The following is an 8,106-nucleotide window of genomic DNA, read 5'->3' as shown; positions in this document are numbered from 1 at the left end:
ATGAAACCATGGTTCACATAATGTCTTTGATATCTTCTTCATAATTTGATGTTGGCATATATACTTGTACTACAATTAAATCTTTTGGCAACATCCCAATCCTTGACAATATTAATCTATCATTTATACAACATACTTTCTGCATTGATTTTACAACTTCATTCCTCATAATTATTGCCATTCTACTTTTTCCTTTCTTTCTTCCAAAATAGAATACGGTAACTTCTCCACTTTTCATTTCAACCTGTCCTTCCCACCTTAATTCACTCAGTCCTAGTACACACATTTTATTTATCTTCATGTTCCTCTTTTGATTCCTAACTTTCCAATCTGTAACAAAGTCTTGACATCTCAAATTCCTATTCGCAATCGGTCTTTTAACTTCTTTTTTGCTTCTCCCCGAGATCCGATTGAAAAGCTATTTTACCTCTGGAACATCTAACAGAAGAAGTCAGCACCACAGGATAATGGAAGAAATTATCACTAGGATCTTTAACACAGTGGTTTTCCATTGCCTTCTGTGTTCTAATACCATTGATTTCCTTAAGAAGTTACTCCACTTTTGGGGGCAGTTTCCCCACTAACTAGGGCAATTGAATGCCCTATACCCACCACTGCTTATCCGCCATCTGAGGAGGCCATTGGCACTTTTAACAGGAAGAACTTCTTATACCGTAACTCAATCATTTCATTTATTATTAACTTGTATACACTAAAAGTTGTTAATATATACAATTATTGCACCCTCTCTATTTTAGGGAGGTGAATATCAGGATTTTACCTTTACCAAATCTCAGATCTTAAAATTATTTCCTAGATTATCTAATTCTTTTAGGGAAGATAAATAATAATATATTAATTTTTACTTTTTAATATTCATTATAAATATTTTATTGACTTATGGAAGCAATTTTGTATTCTTCTATTTCTCTTTAATCCTTATGTAATTATAACCCAGAATATATTAGAACAACTTTGAAATTTGGAATACATGAGTCTTTAATAAGTAAATCTCAACTACTAGTAAATTAGCACTGATTATTACTCTCCCATCTTGATAGTGCTATAGCTCTAGAAGTGAAGTACTGTAATTGATCCTATTTGGGCACATGCGGTTTTCACTGGCTCTTGACATTTTGACACCTAAGGAATCCAAAAAACTGGGTGGAAATTTTCTGAATGTCAATGTTTGTGTATGTCTTTGGTATTGGCTTCTAAACCACCTTATATCTCCAGTACTGACTGATTTTGACCAAACTTGGTCAGATTACTTCCATATATGGGACATTGAAGCCATTAAATTTTCAACTTAAAAGGTCAAGGGGGTGAGGCTGTAGAGCAAGGTCACCCTCAGTATCTCAAAATTTCACTTAATTAAGATCATATTTTTCTTAATCCACATTTGTTAATGATTAAAATATAACAATATATGAAAAAACGTTTTTTTGCAAAATTGCACCCCCACAAAAAATGGTGTTGTAGTCATCTGCTATGTTGTGACATCACAGGTGAGCTGTAGAATTAAACAAATGAATAATATTTAAAGTGTAAAAAAGTAACTTGGTCTGGCTGGGTCTCAAATTCTATCACCCGGTTGACTGAGTACCTGGTGCATTAAATGCATTAATGCACCAGTCTGCCGACTGTACAGGTTAAATTTGTTCTATGTAGGTTATGAAATTACATTAGTTTAGTTAGTGCCAACCATCATCACTAGTACTTCCACACCTGCGCAAATTAAATATGGTATGCGCGCTTGTGCTTTAATTAGAATCATTGAATTAAATAAACAAAAAATATTATATTTAAATAAAATGATAAATATTTTTAATTAAGTTGTGTGTATAAAGCCGTGCATCAGAAACAACCCACAGTTGTTTGTGTTGTTGTTGTTGTCATGCAGCTAAAGCCGCGTTCCAGGAAAGTCCTAGAACTGTGATGTCAGCTTTTTTTTAATATTCCCATAGCAACATGTTAGTGTAAATCAACATGGATTCTGAAGTAAATCAGTGTAACATTTTGTATCATTACCTTGGTCTTAGTTATATCTCTTATTAAAGTAATAAGCATAACATTTTTAATCTATCAGAATTTTTAATCATGTAACAGAATGTTTTTGTGTGTGTGTAATTAGTAACAGAATGTTACTAATCCATGAGTTACTGAAATTTGTTAATTAAGAATGCAATAAATAAGATATGATATTCTCTCGTGTAAATAACCAGGCCTGTGATGATACTTTTTAATGACAAATATGATTATGGTTTATTAATGCATACATGCTTCCTAATGTTTCTGTTGTTCTTTAATATTCTCATCTATGGTAAATCAATTATTAATTCCTTCTGGTCAGTGCTGGGTTAAGCTTGGAGTACCTAAAGCTATTTAACTAATGAACTGCATTTACAGGATATATATAATATTTAGATAACAAAACAAGTTAAAATATATTTTAAGTTTTATTGAATTAAAGAAATACAATCTAATTATTCTCATGTTTTTGTATAGAAAAAAATTTATAAAAAATATGTTTCATTTCAGTTAAAATAACAGGTACTTTTAGATACTTCTTCTGTGTTCTAAAAATTGTGTGCGGTTAAAACATAATGAGATTAGCTATCCATAAATACTACTTCTAATAATATCAATCTGAAATATTCACTGAAAAAACCAAATCAGAAATAATCAAAGAGCTCTTCAATTTTTTTATCTATTTAGTTTTACAGCAGCAGAAACCCTAGGTTTACCTCACCTTGACTTAATCTTGTCAATACTATATCCACTGATCTTCTATACTACTTAAGCTAAGGGCAATAAATAATCATACTCAAAGTAACAAATATAAAATATAATTTACCTCTTGACTTGTAGTCATGCATACTGTGGCTATAATACTGGTCACAATTAAATTCCACAATGCTCGGAACATATTACAGCTCAAAAGTAACTGAACAGATACATCTCTCTGACTTTTAAACAACTGGTATAACTCAAAAGTGATATTTGCTGTATACATACCGACAGAAAGAAGTATTGGATATGAATAACAGTTGTTGAAGTTATCACTTATTATACAAAGATTTCTATGTAAGTTTTTAACAGATCTTATAATACACAAAGGGGGTGCAGTAAAATATTTTGAATTTTGATCATCCGTGGTATCAAAGATGTTATGAACAGCAATTCTTAACTGATGAGGAAATATGCTACTGGGTCTAAAATTTCCAAGTCTATACAAAACATTATTGAGTATTGAAAAGTAATTTTTTATACGTAGAACTCCACATATAAATTGGGTTTGAATAACTAAACTGACTGCTAGAAACAGATGAATGCTTACAGATTCATTATTTAGATATGAACATATTACATCTATTCCTAATATGAAAAGAATAAAAAAGATTTGAAAAAACTGTGATCTGATAATGGAATGATAGGTAAATTTGAAACCGATTTCATTTTTAACGCTCATATCAACATGTGCTAAATCTTGTAAAATTCCTACAGAAGTTGAATTATTTTTGAGAATAGTGATGCTGGAAACAAATGTTGTAACAGAGATGAAAAACAATCGAGCAAGAAGTACAAATTGTCCTAACTTTGATGAACTATTGCTTGTTGCATCATCAAAGGACTCTTCTAAAAATAACAATAAAACATAAAGAATTACAAGCGAATGGAGTGCCTGAAAGTAAGTTAGATTAATAAATGGTGATAAACCTAGTATTTTAGAAAGGTAATATAATGGTTTCATGCCAAAATGTGAACCTTTTGTGAAATTCTCCATAACAGTTTGGTTATCTCAGAAGCATTGGCTGTGAACAACTGACCTGCTTTATTGATTTTTATTTTGAATAATAACAGCGTAATAATTACAGAGTAATTACTTACTACTTTGCATGTAACTAATTAATTTTCTGTTGAAATATCAGATAATAATAACTAAATTGATCAATTAACACAATATAATTGTGTTTTTCCTTTCTTTTTTAATCTTTCTCAGTAGACATTTTTACTTCATTAAATTCCATGGACATAGGATAACAGAACTGTCAGTGGTTTCTTAAAAATTACTTAGATAAATTTGATTTATAACATTTTAATATATAACAAAGTTTTATCTGAATTTTTTTTTATAATCTAAAAGCATAATACATATTTTTATGTATAATGAAATCAGAGTTTGGTAAACATTCATTCTTTAAAAATAAAATCTGCTTTTCTTAACTACCACTTACTTTAGCATGAACATGTTTTGTTTTATATCCATGACACATATGTTTCTAAAAGAAAATGAATGATTCTTGTTTCTTGCTTCTTGTCATATATGGTGTACCCAAATCAATTACTACACACTACCATACGTGAATGTCCTAGTTATATGAATTGTAAGTAACCCCCCCAAAATCCTTCATCCTACTTAGAGAAAATGATGAAAAGCACCAGAAGACAGAAATGGTAATGAAAGAAGAACCCCAGCAATTGAGCAATGGAAGAGCAAAGAGGCCTGAACTTTTCCCTGTGTTGCCCTTTTCAGAGCAGACAGCTCTTTCTATGGCTACAGTTTGTAATTATTTACAACTGAAAATATGGATAGGCAGGCTAAAGAAGAAAAAGAAGTACATCCCATGATATGGAACCCAGCCCATCCCTTACCAGACTGATGCAATACGGAGAAAATGACAAGAGTGAAGAAGAGTCTACAAAACCTAAATTCACCAACCATCCTTTTTTTCTCCAACCTACAATTTTGGCCTCTGTTAGCACATGCAACTCCCTTTGGTAAAGGCATTACATCCCATCCTTCAATGCAATTAATGTCTCATCAGGTGCATTCCTGCCAGACCAAAAGGCACTAGCACTAACAGGCCTTCAGTGGATGGACTGAAGGGGAACCACATGGGGAGAAAGGCGCAAATACATTTCTACTGTCCCAAGAATAGCCTAAGTAATGATATTTCAAACTGATCTGTAAGAATCAGAATACAATCCACAATTCCATCCATAAACAAAACAAATTTATAACGACACCAAATAAACAAATACCCGCCTGATAATAAGAAAGACCCAGCAGCAAAATACTGTTATCTAGGTTCTACGAAGAATAGGAGGATACGTAACCCCCTTTATCCTTTCATTCCAGTTCATCCCCACATTTATGTACAAATTGATATTTATTTAAATCAGTTGTCAGCCTAGAAATTTTAAAAAATGTTTTACAGTGTGGTTAAACTCATGTTTTTTTCTTTTTTTTTACACTTTTAAAAACATATTTATTTTTCACTGAGCAGAAGGTATAGTTATTTTCTATACACTACGTCAACAATGGAAAAATTAAACTATACTGCTATTGTTTACCTGAATCCACCTAATTTCAACTTTCATGAGCAACTGAAAGTTGAAATTATATATATCTTGTAAGCCTTAAATACGCTTACTGTCTTAACAGCAAATAGTTTTAATATAAATAAGAAAAGTTAATATAATTAAAATTCCATATTATAATAAAAGTTCAGGACTATCAGTGAAACTCTGAGGCGGGTAAATTGTGTTAAGCAAGGCTTATCTATCCCCAACTTAGATAGAGAAATAAAAGGTAAACAACACTGTAACTACTTCACAGTGTAAAGAATCTTTATAAAATTATATAAAATGATGCTCTATGATATCTGTATGCAATGGGTTTAAAACTGTGCTCTTAAAATACATTTTCAGTTTGATCACTCTACTAGAATGAGGTACCTATAGAGATTATAATGGCTCTTGTCTTCTGCCAAACAAAATAATTTAGATCTCCTTCTGCAGGATTTATTAATTCATGCTCCTGGTCAACATGGCAAACTACCAGATATTCAACAGGTTTGTAGGGGTTGATCTTCTCTTCACTCCATCCCCTTTTCCTTTTCTTCAGCAGATTGTTAGCAGGAATATTAGTCCCACTGTGATACTAGATTTTACTGCAAGAGCAATGCAGATTTAAAAGCAAGAGCCAGAAGAGCAGTTCCTTCCATAGTAGAGCTTGGTATCTGGGAAACGATGTGCAAGTTTTTCTAAACAATCAATTCTCTATCCAGGGTTTGCACTAATGGTTCAATTAATGTTCTTTCTTGCTTGGACAGCTAGTATAGTCATATAACAAATGGAGCCTTATTGGCTCCATCTGTTACACTATGCTGACAAGTTTGGTAAGATGACTGCTTTCATACCAGAAAGCAGTGGGGTTGTAAAAAAGGCAAGGCTTGTAAAAAATTCAAACTAATGACTGAAATGCATGTCAGGTAAAGCTGAGCCTCCCACTACTCCTATGATCGAATCACACAGAAGTCTGAGATTTCCCTGATAACCACTGTTCCAATAGGTTGATTGATTGAATAGATAAAAATTCACGGTCACATTGTTCCCTAGATTTGGTACCCCTCAATTTTTTCCTATTTGGTTCTGCTTTTACCAGCCAAATTTGCTGAGCTCAAAAATTAGTCCATACCACAACTGCAGAATTGTTGGATGTGCCGAATTAAATTTAGTAAGAAACTGATATTATGTAGATTATATCTCCAGTGGCACTAACATTTAAGAAAAATGTTTGTTTTCTGCAAAACTAGGTTAGTTTTGACATAAGCTGAAATCTTAACTGGTCTGGAAAACATTTTTGCTTGTTTTCAATGTTTTAAAATTCTTTATAAATTATTATATTTATGAAATCACTCATCAGTAAATGTTGAGTGATGATCAGCAATAAAGCTAGTTCTTTTTTTTAAAGCTGGTTTTTTTTTAGCTGAGTTATAATGGAATGTTGAAATCTAAGAAGGAAAATAATTGGGTGAAAAAGATGTAACATTTAACATAGTGCGAGAACTTATGGGATCTCTATTAAATTCAAATTGCACATTTTACATTGATCATTTCTATACAAGTTTACAACTCCTACTCATTTAATGGACAAAAGAACCAATCTTATGGGAACATTGCATAGCCATAAGATGTACAACCCAACAGTCGTGCCAAGTAAAATTAAAAAGGGGGAAATATATGCTTTGAAAGCAATACAAATATAATAGTAGGTAAATGGAGAAACAAAATGGATGTTTTGTTTTTGTCTACAAAACATATCCTAGCAATTCATGATATTACTAGAAAAGGAACAATAACAAGAGATAAATATTAAAAATTAAAAAATATGACTGCTGAAAAAAAATATTGCTGACAAACATTGTTCTTTTGTTTTGGTTTGGTTCCAATCATGATTTTTTATTAAGCAAATACCCTGTTGGAATTTTGAAAATCACACAATTGCTTGCAAAGATATTATCTTTGCTCACTGCACCTCCCAAAACAGCGCCCCAGGAGTATCCCGTTTGTTACCAGTTAATGGTGATGATTGATCTAGCCTCAAATGAGGTACTCGCATCACCTCACCACTCACCACTCTAGCCTCACACGCAGTCCCCACAGAAAGCCTATTATTATTAAACGGAAATTTATTTAATACTATTTTATTTTATTTAACGTAAATTTAATTCTATTATTTTTGTAATTTTATTAATTCGATTGATTTGAATCATTCAATTCAAACTCAGCTAACACAGTGACAGAGGCTCACAGTTCACAGTTCATTAATTCAATTCATTAAAGTTTATATGCTTCAACCGGCAAATTTCCACTACTACATATATTTTTATAAATATACATATATATGTATAATATATATATGTATATAGCCTATGACACTCCTGGAAACATAAGGATTCCAATGTGGGATCATTCATCTAAGTTTGTTTGGCCATTTAGCTGCTACGGTAGAATAAACACACATACTGTACATACACCCTAAAAATATTACTCCTTTTGGGCAGTCACGTAAATTATTAATTTTATTTATAAAAGAAAGGGATTATTAGTTAATATTTAGCAATAAAATTGTGGCACAGAGCAAACCAATGGTGGTGCGCCAGGTGGCTGCACACGGCTCCCTCCAAGACTCTCTCTCACTAGAAGCACCCCATTGTCAATTAATTTACAGATTTAATTTAATTTCTAAGTGTAGATTATTTTTAATTAAATTTTATATTTGTATTTTTATTTACTTATTATTATTTATTAATTTGA

The sequence above is a fragment of the Lycorma delicatula genome, chromosome 4, assembly GCF_047948215.1.
Source record: "Lycorma delicatula isolate Av1 chromosome 4, ASM4794821v1, whole genome shotgun sequence".
NCBI classification, from domain to species: domain Eukaryota; kingdom Metazoa; phylum Arthropoda; class Insecta; order Hemiptera; family Fulgoridae; genus Lycorma; species Lycorma delicatula.
Note: the sequence above shows the minus strand (reverse complement) of the source record.